A 12,702-nucleotide genomic window follows, 5' to 3' on the forward strand; every position below is an offset into this window, starting at 1 on the left:
CTCAGGGAACTAGGTGCCCCCCTGAACCTCATAATTGAACCTAGGATACCTCCAACTCGTCTTGCAGCCGCATGTCTCAGGAAGATGTTGGAAAGCTTTGTAAATAAATGAAATAAAAGGTACACAGAAAGCTAGAGCATCAGGCAGTACAAATGCTTGCCTGGTCTCCTTGACATGCTAGTTTTCAGACATGCAGGGATTTCATTTCCTCACCAAGGAAGGTTCACCTGCAATATGCATCAGTTCAGACTGCTGTCTGAATCGTTGGTGATCTGAAGAAGTACAGTTTTATATCTGTTGGATGTAAGAACCAGGCCTCAGTTTATGCAGGTAACTGATCAGACCTGTTAATACTTACTGTTAGTTGGCTCATGGACAGTAATACCTAACATTCACAGCAGCCTCATCTTGCAGAGGAATAGCCATTGTGATTGAGTGGTCTTTCTAGTTGACTGATCTATTCACTGATAAATGCCTGGATAGACGTCTCCCAGATCAATATTCCTAGAACCCGAAGGTTCCACACTGGAATGCAGTTTGAAAACCACTGCTTGAAAAAAAAATCCAGTTTAATCAGCCGCGCTTACCACTATTGTTTTGAGGCTAGATGTAAAACTTCTTGCCACTGGCAACAGTTCCATTGTATAGAGCGGGGTGGGGAGAGCTTTTGAGCTCGAGGGCCACAATGGGAAAGGTCTTGGGGGCCACATTCCATCTGGAGGCACGAGCAGTTAGAACCAAACATGGGTTTGACCATTTTAAGCCTACTCAGAACCAAGCAGGATAAGGCTCCTGTGTGAGTACTTAGAAAGGAGCAGGACTAAATCCTTCAGTAGCATTTGCTCCCCCCTGCAGAGGAGGGCAGGACGCGCTCAAAGCTCAGGGAACCAAGGTTCAATTTGGACGCCAGGAAGTACTTCCTGACAATTAGGACCCCGAGGGTATGGGACGGGCTTCCACAGAGGTGGTTGAAGCCCCGTCGGTGAGGGTGCTCAAGGGTAGGCTGGACATGCACGTGGTAGGCATTTCATTAGCGGAGCTGGCTGGAGCTGGGGGTCAGACTAGATGGCCCGGGAGACCCCTTTGCTCTGTTTCTATGTTTCTATTTTCAAATAGCTTCCCAAGAATCAAGTCTCTGCATGTCCACTCACAAGGAAACACATCACCGCTCAGAATCCTTGCAACTTCTTCATTCTTGGCAGGGTGTTTCAAGATTAATTCCCTTTAATTACTTTCATGCAAGAAGCAAATGAAGCTTGCCACCCCAGGGGCTACATCTAGTACCAAAGATTCCCCAACCTTGACATGGACCCGGTTCACACATTATGACAGCCCATGGATTAAACAACTTGCCTTCACCCATTGTTAACCATGGTTTGTTGTTAGATGAGCCCTGGGTTGTTATTTAATCCAATCATCGAACTAGAAAGTTTGAGTAAAAATCTGCACACTACAGAAACCATCCAGGATTGTTTGCCATGCTGACTTGAACCCAGTCACTGATCCAGACTTTCTTGTGGGGTCAATTCTATACAGTAACCATGGGTGACTCTTCACTGAACCCCTGGCAATTGAGCTATGGGGTTCCACAGGGCACCATCCTGTCCCCAGTGTTACTTTACATCTACTTGAAACCACTGGGAGCAGTCAATAGGGCATTCAGTGCCAAGCGGCTCCAGTACTAGCTGCTATGCGCTAGGTGTTCCCTCCCCAGCAAGACAGACTCTCCAGCACTTCTTCTACACAGACGTCTCGAAGAATACAGAAGTCCCTAAGCATACGCAAAGTGAGATGTTGAGCCCCCTTCACCCAAGCTTTGTTTTTGAGCCCGTCTGGGCCTATCTTGTGAAGGAGGGACGCTGTGGAAGTGGGAGCGCCCTGCACTCCGAGCCCCTAATTGGGTGCTTGATTGCGCTGTATCCAGGGCTTTGGCTTTCCAGTGCTGCGGGGCCGGAGGTGGGCGGGGGTGATTTCTAGAACGGTCCTCCTCCATTCCTTGGATTTAACCTGGGAGTCTGCATGGAATGAGCACAGGGTGGGGGTGGGGTTGGATGCAGCGCGGATGCCTTTGCCCACGTCCAACAGCTCTGCTCCTCCAGCAGAGCAGTTCTACCCACAGGGGTCTGGGTCAATGGGCGATCAGCTGGGGCAGCTTGCTTGCTTGCTTGCTTATTTATTAGATTTATAATGGGCCCCTTTAGCCAATCGGCTCTGTGAGCTTCGCAGGAGAAGCCATCTCATCCTTAACTCACCTATGCGGTAGATCTTTGAATTAAACTGGCCCCGTTGATCCTGGCTTTTTTAATGTTAACTGTATGCCACCTTAGAAAAAACAGAACAATCCCCCCTCCCCAAATACATTGGCCAAGTTCCTTTCAATTTTATTTTCTCTGCAACTTGGCCTAATGTTTCTAGAATAGGTTCAAAAATATGCTGCTGTGCATCTCTTGCATTAATGAGGCTGAAAAGCAGTGAACACGGACATGGCCTACGCAGGAAAGCGAACAAGGCAATAAACGCCTTCCTATTGAAAGAGGGTTATTAAAGGCAAGCAGCACATTCATGAAGAGAAGGGCTGCAGCTCGGGGGCAGAGTGTGGTTTGTGTGGGGCACCCATGTCCAGCCGACAGTGCTCCCCCCAACCTGCCCCAACAGACTGTCCAGCCAAGCATTTGGTGTCCTCTTGGTGCAAGCCACAAGCAGTAGCTGAAACCACCCTCTAATTCAGCTAGCTGCAGGTCAGCTGCTAAGTATGAACAATATGAGAGCAAAGCATGTGGAATCCTGCATGCTGGGCGCGTTCTGAATTTGTGGCATGTCTCATCAACTAACCAACCCTGGCACTCACTGAGTATCCTTCATGAGGAAGTGTTAGTGAAGGACAAAATACCAGCCACCTAAAAATACAGGACGTACAGGACAGCAAATAAGCCATGCTCTTGAGCGGATTAAAGTGCCAGAAAAGAAGATGGGAGACACATTTTGTTTACTGACAGGAGTCATTTGGAGGCCTCTGAAAAGCTTATAGGACAGATAAAAAGGTGCAGTGCTCTGCTGTTGCTTTGTCTCAAAGGTATACTGCTTCTGGATTTGGAGGCTCTTGTTATCTGATAAGTAATTTTATTTAAAATTGTTATTTATAAAATTCATTTATATATTTTATTTATTTGAGGTCTAGCCTGCTGAATATATTTTACAGTTACTTGAAATGGTTAACAGCTACAGCTTCTCACTGTGAATTTATCCAATGCTTTAAAAAAGCAATTAAAGCTTTCTCATAGGGATGGTGCTCCGGACCTTTGGTTATTTTGCTTAACATGGGGATTGAGAACCTTTTTTTTTTTTTAAGATGGGGAGATTAGAACTATATTCCAAATGTGCCCACCCCTCATATATAAAAAACCCCACAGTTATATATAGAGAACCATAAATTGGAAGGTACCTCAAAGATCATCTAGTGCAACCAGCACTTCAATGCAGGCTTTTTATTAAATAAAAGCATCAGGGTGGTGACCTGTCTGTTTTCAATCCCTTTTGAACTGGTTTGCCTTCTTTTAAGACAGCTTTCCATACTAACATGAAACACGTTCCATGAGCTATCCACCATTGCCTGCTCCAAGCAATTCTGGCAGATTCTTCAGAAAAGACCCTAGGGAAGGATCTCTGACTCCCTGCCTCTGAGCAATCACAGCAAAACAATTCCCATCCTAAAATATACTGCAGAAATACAGAGCACTCAGGGTAGCCAGGGATTCTGTGTCAAGGTCTCTGTGTCGACACCATCCCTTTCTGGTGCACAAAACACATTTGAGATTTGACATAGATCCACCTCTGTCATGCCTTGTCTGTGTCTCTCTAGCAGAGCAGATTTTTGGCTGACAAATCTCATCATTGTTGCATTGCATTTCCATCCTGTCTTTTTAGTTCTTCCAAGGAACTCAAGGCAGCTTGCATCGCCCAGTGTTATCCTCACAACAACCCGGTGAGGTAGGTTTGGCTGAGAATTCATGACTGGCCCAAAGTCACCCAGAGAAGTTCATGTCTGAGTGGGGACTAGAACCTGGATCTTTGAGGTTCCGGTCCAATTCTCTCACCATTATGCCACAATGGCTTTGCCGTGCTGGCTATGGCTAATGGGAGTTGTAGAACACAAGGTCTGGAGGCCCACAATTTGCCCCTTGCTGGCCACAGATGCCTGTTGAAGTTCTCTCTGTGTGATAATAATGCAGATGAATTCTGAATCAACACTAGAGGTTTATTTTTTGTCTAGATAAAACAGCAATTGGATGCATTCAGAGTTGACCTGATAGGATGTAGTATGACAAAAACTGTGAAGAAGGAATGAGGCCAAGGGGGAGACCTTTTGGCACAAGAAGAGTTGTGAGAAGGCAGGGCTGGACCTGCAATTACATCTGCAGTTGCCTCAGGTGAAAGGTACTTCTGGGCAGTGCTTTTTTTGTAAGAAAAAAGGTGCCGGAACTCACATCTTGTTAACCCTTTATTTAAAAATTATATATTCAGTTCTTAACATAAATTTTATTTATTGCATTTAAGGCTAATGTTCATAGTAAATTCCAAGGTTTTGTCCAATTCTCGTCCAACAAATCTTCTCGACTCCTTTCCCTGCTGTTTGTATCTATGTGTTCTGTCGTTGTGTCTGTTAATATTCTGGCCTTTTTATTAGCAGGACCGGTGGTTGAGAAGTAATTAGTAATTTTTTTCATTTTTAAATTTGGGGTCACACTTCTACACTGAAAATTAAAAAAAGATGTTTAATTCACCAACTTTTTTTTAAAATAAAGAAATTATTTACCTTTCGCACATAGTCAATCACTGTACACACACCCACACACATCAGTTGTGTAATGAAACATAACGGTCGCCTCCCAAAGTAAACACTCAGCATGCGACCACACAACCAATCACAAGCCGAACAGCACCACAAGCTGAGCAGCACCATCACAACCAGTGCAGACGAAGTATGCATGCATTGGACTCGACACACAAGCAGCCCGCATGCACCGTTTTAATAATTTTGCCGCCGACCTGCTACGCTCGACAGGGCGATTCAAATCCACGTGGACCAAACATCAAATTTTCAAAAGTTACTTTTAAAACTTGGAAAATCCATCGAAAAAAGGTGCCGGAACTCTGTTCCGGTGCGTTCTATGACAAAAAAAAAAGCACAGCTTCTGGGCCAAAAACATTGCTCCCACCCTGCTTCACTCAGGTACAGTGGACAATGGTGCCTTGTGGCTGGTGAAGAAAAGAATCAACTGCTAGTCCAGCTGACTTTCCTGTAGGTGGAAGGGGGTGCACAACACTGTCCTTCACTTCAGGCAGCAAAATGTCTTGGATCAGCCTTGCAGGGAGGGGCTGGAGGAAATGAGAGAGACAGTGTGGTGTAGTGGTTAAGAGCGTGGGACTGGGACTCGGGCGATCTGGGGTCTAGTCCCCGCTCGGCCATGGAGCCAGCTGGGTGACTTGGGGCCAGGCACAGATGCTCAGCCCAGCCTACCTCACAGGGTTGCTGTTGTGGGAAGAATGAAAGCAGGAGGAGGAGAATGATGTATGCCACCCTGAGTTCCTTGGAAGAAAAAAAATGAGGGATATAAATATAATAAGTAAAAATTAATAAAAGAGAATGACAGAAAGTGAGGAAGAATCAGAAAAAATGGATGATGGGAAGGTCTAGAGCTTGCCCCCGTCTGAGGCACAGTAAACCTGACAGTTTGCTATTACTGTGGAGCTTTCTATCCTCACTCATCAGCAGCTTGCAGGACTGGTCAAACCGGCATCCTGAAAGAGCCACCTTCTGTTATGCAAGGCCTGTAGAAAGTATACACTGCACTTTAGAAGCTCAGAAAGCTGGCCGAATGAGTCACAGCATGCAAAGATTTCACTCCCCTTGCAGGCACACTCAGGAACTGCTGAAAGGCTTCACCAGGCCCTTGAAAGAAATGGGCTTTGGAGTGACAGCCATTTATCGGAGAGGGGACACTGCAGGAAAGGACAATGAGGAAAGGATTGTCAGCATGGCTGAGCTGAAATGGTGTGTGTATGGGTCAGTCGGGAGAGACTACCGGTGGGGAAGGGGCCCGCTACATGTCTGTGCATCGGCGGGATCTAATACCACCCATTCAAAGGTTGTAAGACTCGATAGATTGTGTTATCAGGACTGGCCATTCATCCTTCCAGGGCTGTCATATCTGCCATTTAGCTGTCACATGGATGCAGAAAATCCATTTGTACTGAACTTGAGTTAGAACCTAAGAAGATGGTTCAGTAGAACATGGAGATGCACAAATATTGAAGAGTGTTCCGATACAATTTTTACCATTACAACCTTTTCCAAAAAGAGGCAGCAGTTGGAACTGCCAAAACAAATGGATACAGGAAGCATAAGCCAACAGCTAGCTAATTAACTGAATATTTATTGAGAATACTTTGTAGCATTCAATATCCACAGAACCAAAGCTATTGCTGGACAAAGCCTAGCCTAATACCCAGTGACATTTCTAAAGGGATGCTAACTCAGTATTCCATTGGTTAGCTGAAACAGGGCAATCTAATTCATTATTCAATCCAATGAATTCTTGTTCTCTGACAATAAGCATTTCAACATCTATATAAGTATTTATACCATAGCAAAGGCTGATGTCTGATCAGCCTTGACAAGCAGTTCAAGCAGAGGAAACTCTTTAGCAGTGAAAGCTGCAGGGCCAAGTGTGTGTGTGTGTGTAAAGAACCAAGTGGAACCCAGCTGGAGAGTGAGTCTGGCCAGGAGGATTCCAAAACTGCCTAGAGGGGAAATCTAATCTGGGTGGAAAAGACCAAAATTACATGCAAATCAGAAGACAAATCAGGCAACCCAGATCTACCATCTTTAATTGAAAAAAGCATTCTTTCCAAAGACATGTATGGCAGAATAGAACCCCATACAGATTAGCAGAACAAAACTTTACGTTTTTGAAGATATTGGCCAGTATAAAGAAATCAATTCCACTGTGTGCAAAAATAAGCATATTAATCTTCTTAGGGTACATTTGAAACTTGTCTTATATGAAGTTGCAGCATTCGTCCATGTGACTGAAAGTAGAGAAAGGTGAGGATTTTTTTTGGTTAATTTTTGAAAAAAAATTACCAACATTCACAAATTGCTTCCACTTTGGGAGGAATGATCTTGAGACTTAAAAGAGTCCAGGCCCAGGACTTTGCTCTTAAAAGTCTGAGCTTGAATTCCTCTGTGTTTAGTCATGTTTATTTTTCTAAATTACGGATGCCAGTTTTTTAAAAAATCTGCTCCCCGTTGTTAATAAGTATATGGCAGACAAGTATGACGTGGTACTTTCCATGTACCTAATGAAATTGGTCAGTGCAGATTAGTAAGAATTTCAGTTCAGTTTGCTTGTTTAACAAGAATTTGCCAAAGTTCACAAATTCACTCATATTTGAGATGGAAAGAACTTACATTAAAACAACATTACAGAACTTACATCAAAAGGACTGTCCATCCTCAACTAGCTGCTCTTCAGAATCTCAGACAAAAGTTCTTTGCTATCATTTGCTACGTACTGCTTTAAGTGGAGATGCCAGGGTTGGATCCTGCAACCTATAACTTTCTGCTACTAGGATCTGCTCCTTCCACCTTCTACAGTCCTTTGTTCTCCCCTCATGACAAGGCTAGAACCAGCACCGTTCTGCTCCCCAGCAAGAAACCACTCAGCCACCTGGACATACCAGGCCTGTGCAGAAGATGAGCAGAGCAGAATGCAGCTCTGTTTCACAAACCATGCTCCGTAGCAGTCCCAGAGACCAAAAACAAGATGAATACAAGCAATGTTAAAATAGGCTGCATGCTTAAATTCTATTAGCATTAAATTAATTGACAAGTGAACATAGAATTTTTGGATAGAAGCCATGCTGGGGAAAAATATTTGAAGGGCAAGATATGCATTTTTACTCGCATTTCCTGATTCGTCAGCCAGCTGACAGTTCTTACTGCAAGAAATAATTGTAGAACATAAGAGCAGGGCCTTTATCATAGTGGCCCCTAAATATTAGAATGGAATATGTGTGGAATTGGGAAAATCTAAATCCTTGCTGAGAATTAGTAGCAGATGCAAAGTTTTGCTAGTTTTCAAATGATTATGTGGCAACTGTTTTATTAATAATTATACAATAAAATCTTTAGCTATACCCTCACAGTAAACTCAGTGCAGACTTCTTCATACAGTAGATAGTTAAACTATGGAATTTAATTCTTATTTCTTAGATTTATATCCTGCTTTTTTCTTATGAACCCAAGAGGTTTACATCATTCTCTTCCTCCTGCCCTCCACCTTACCCCACCACAACAACCCTGCAATGTAGATTGGGCTGCGAGTCTGTGACTAGCTGAAAGTCTCCCAGTTGGCTCCATGGCTGAAGGGGACTAGAACCCAGATTGCCTGTGCCCCAGTCCCACACTCTTAACCACTATACCACACTATACCAAGATGGCCACTCATTTGATGGCTGTACAAGAAGATGAGCCACATTTATAAAGAACATGGTACTATTCCTGATGGCTCTATCTATTATGACCTCCACTACTGAGAGCAGTCGCTCTTGGGGAATATGACCAGGATGCTCCTGCTGCTTATGGACTTCCTATTGGGCATCTGCCTGGCCCCTGTGTGAACAGAATGCTGTTTGGCTTGGTGCAACACACCTCTTCTCCTGCTTCTATTTGCATTGTATGTTGCCTTTTTCATTTAATGCCAAATTAAAGAAACATGCTTCCTCTGCTGTGGGACGCTAAGCCATATTTCCACTCTAGAATTCCGCTGGGCTTCCTTCAGGATCTTGGCAAAACTTCCAGGAACTCAAAGGGATGATGAACTATTTTGTAAGCCAAGAATATCTATTTGCTTGAGGAAAGAGATGCTGGCATCATTCTGATCCTTCTCTTGTATTCCCATCTTCCTTCCCATTACACATTCACAAAATGGTAGATTGGATCTAGAACTGCCATATGCAGAAAAGACGTATTGAATTCTGTGGAACTTACATTAGCTTTGACTAACTTTTGTTCACTGCTCCGAAAGCCTTGGTTATTAGATGACATAAAAATGAAATAAACAAACGTAAGTCCTGTTGATTTAAGTGGGTTTACTCTAGGCCTGATTAACCTCACTGCCCTATAGTCTTCTGACCACATTACCCCAGTCTTCTGCTCTTTGAACTGAATTGTTCTAATTCTTCCTTTTTTCTCTTTATGCCAAGAAATTTCTCCTACAGCAACTATGTAGCAGTGCTTTCCCTCTCTCTCCTCTTTAATCCAGTATTTTTAATCACCACCCCACACCACACTGAAACAAACGCCATGTATCTATTCCGATATATTTGTGCATCTTTTCTTTTTCCTCTCTTACTGCCAAAATTTAGACCTTTGGGGTAGGGGTTTTTTTTTTTTTTTTTTTTTTTTTTTTTAGTTAAATTTTCTTTTTTTTTTTTCTTTTTTTCTTTTTCCCTTTTTTTTTCCAAATTTTTTTTCTTTTGGGTTGGGTTTTTTTTTTTTTTTTTTTGCTCTTTCTCTAGATAAAGTACCATTCTCATTGTTGCTATTATACGTTCTCCATCATTTATTTAAAATATTTCTTAACCACCTTTTAAGGCAGAAGACCTCCCAAGACAACACACAATACATTTCACATAAAAATAGCCTAATAACAATAAAAACAGTAAAATAAAACTTGCATAATAAAAACTGCAATAAAAACACCAAACTTCTTGGTTATGCACTGGACACAGTGATGCAACACATGTTTTTGTGACTCTTCCATGGAAATAGAATTTCAAACTTATTTAAAAGTTTTAAATAAATAAATAAATAAATAAATACATAGCATTTTATAGGACTCTTCTGCACATAAGTATCAAAGCCCAGCACAGACCTGCATTAGCCACACTTAAGAAAGAGTGATCTTTTCTGGCAAACTGGGGAGATCATTCCTTGTATTAATGATGCTTATGCCAATCCACAAGAATGAGTTGCTTACAATATATGACAGTATGTGACAAATACGACAATTCCATCCTATTTAGCCAGAAAAACTCCTACAACTTCCAGTAATTCTGCTCAGGACATGCTTGGAGTTGCAGGACTTTTTTCTGTCTAAACAAACATAGGACTGCACCCTTAGTTGCCTTCCTCTTCCAGTAGGAAAATAATGAGACTTGGCTCATCTACAGGCATTAATTTGCTTAAATGTATGCAAGTTTTAAAACTGCATTGCCCATAGAAGCCACAAAGGCAGTATGGTGCTGCGGCCACCGAAGAAAAGCTCCTGCTTATCAAAGGCAATTAAGTGATACGTGTGCAGGCTTACGGATAAATTGTTTGGGTGTGAGTGGGTGGATAGTGCACATCAATGATGGAATTACCCTTCCAAAGTCAAAGATCATTTATTGTCTGGAACAGTTATTCAAGCGGGGTCAAAAGTACGTTTTGCATGCAATGCTGAACCTTTCTATTTAGAAAAGGAGGGTGCAGCTTTGGGCCCTACAGATGCTCCCTACAACTCTCAGCAGCTGTAGCTGATGGGGACAGCTGATGGCATTTGTGGCCCGTGCAACTGGAGAGCCACGGGTGGTCCAGCCCTGGATTAAAAGGATATCAGAGACTGGGTGCAGACAACATGATAATTGAGACTCATGGGTTGAATATGGGCCGTTGCTGAAATGCAGGTTATGTCGATCGAACGAAGCTGCACTAACAATTCATGGCTTGCTAACCACTAACTTTTGAGAAGAACCCATGGTTTGTTGTTGGGTTGTGAACTGTAGATTGCTCACCATGGTTTATTATCTTATCTGAGTTCAAATAACCCAGGAACCCGTTTCAACAACAACTCTGCAATTCAATGATCATGTGTTGTCCAAACCCAGGGGCTAGGAGAGATACCTGGCTGAGATCCAAGAAAGACTCTGCCTGCCAAAGTTGACAGCATTAGATTACATGGGTGAGAAGCCTAACTTAGCATAAGCATGTTCTTTAACCTTATCAAACCCACATTCCAACCTTCAATAGGGGATCAGTTTAAATTAAGCCCTGCAATATCCATTTGTGCCCTTTTCTCTGTAGGACAGCTTTCCCCAAACCTGATGGTTGAGACTACAATTCCCATCAGCACCAGGAGGAACAAATCCAACAGAGAGCAGCAGGCCTCTTCCAACAGTTGCATAGAAACAGGAATGCCTATGGGCTCAGTTTACAAGAACAAGAAAAGGCTTGTCTTTTAAAGTTATCTCAGCTGCTCAGCTACGAAGAGACTAGAAGCTCTGGCAATTGTCTTCTTTTTCTTGTTGCATTTAAAACCCCAATAATTTAAAGACAATGGTGCTGCTGCCACTGAGGAAAAGTTTGTCTGAACCTCATTTCTGGGTCCTTTACATCCTTGAGTTAATGTTATACTGATGCTTTCACTTATGGAAGTTATTTTATTATGATGTGCACCACTTTAAGATTCCCTCGGGCAGTATATTAAATCTATTAATTACAGCAATCAAATAGGAGCAAGGCATGTCTCTCTTTCACTCAAAGAAATTTACAGCACACACCTATGCAGGTTTACTCAAAAATAAGTCTCAATGAATGGCAGCAACCCCACCCTTGCCTGGGTGAAAGTTCCCCTGAAAATGCTGTGGTTAAGTCCTCAAGAACAGCAGGTCTAAGGCATGTAAATACTAGGCATTATCCAAAACTTTCCACAAGGAGAAGAGGAACAAAAGCACAGGATAACAGGAGCTTTCAATGGGGCATCATTAATGCCAGCTTTTAGAGCACTGGGTACAAATTAAGGGCTACTTAATTTGGTCTGCCGCAGGAATGGTACTAAGCACTGAAAAGGTCCTGGACTGAGGCCCACAATTTTGCATATGCTAATTTTCCATACTCCAAAGGATGTGGACATTTGAAGTTCCTTGTCTGCTAAGGTCACCCCCATTTGTCAAGAGGGATGCCTGGACAGGGAAGAGGATACGATCTGAATTCACAGAGGAACCTCAGATAGAAAAAAGCGAGCAGGGGGTGAAGCACATGCAGGCACGTCGCCCCCTCTGCTAATCCTGGGGGATCAGATGCGACGGAAACCATCAGGGCCTCTGCGCCCGTCTTTCAGCCAGCGCCCAAGACCAGCAGCAGGGCGGTGGAGATTCGCAGCTCCAGCGGGCCATCTTCTCACATCCCCTCTAGTTGAACGGAGTGCAGGACAAACGAAACCACCACCACTAAAATAAAAACTAAAAAAAAAAAAAAAACCGCGAAAAAGCAACGAAGCGTGCAAAATTCGAATCATGCTCCCACTTCGCAATTCCCGCTCCGGAACGGGAAGATGCAACTCCGGCAACAACTCCGCTCCGCTCACGCCCTCCTCCACTCGGCTTCGCCCGCGGAGCGAGGGGCAGGGCTAAACGCATCACACGAGGGGGCGTGGCTCGAGCGCCGCGCGGCGAACCGGACGGTTGAGCGCGAGCAGAGGGAGGGTTGCTGCGCGGAAAAGAGCTTGAGCGAGCGGGTGCGCGCGCGCCTCGCTCGTCCCCGCCGCCCGGCCGTCTCTCTCTCTCTCTCTCTCTCTCTCTCTCTTCCCCCCCGCCCCACAGCACACCGCCTGTGGCAGAATCGCGCCCTCTCTCCTTCCCCTTGGCCGCGGCGGCTCG

Source organism: Varanus komodoensis, unplaced genomic scaffold (genome assembly GCF_004798865.1).
Source record: "Varanus komodoensis strain SLA01 unplaced genomic scaffold, ASM479886v1 scaffold2, whole genome shotgun sequence".
Lineage (NCBI taxonomy): Eukaryota > Metazoa > Chordata > Lepidosauria > Squamata > Varanidae > Varanus > Varanus komodoensis.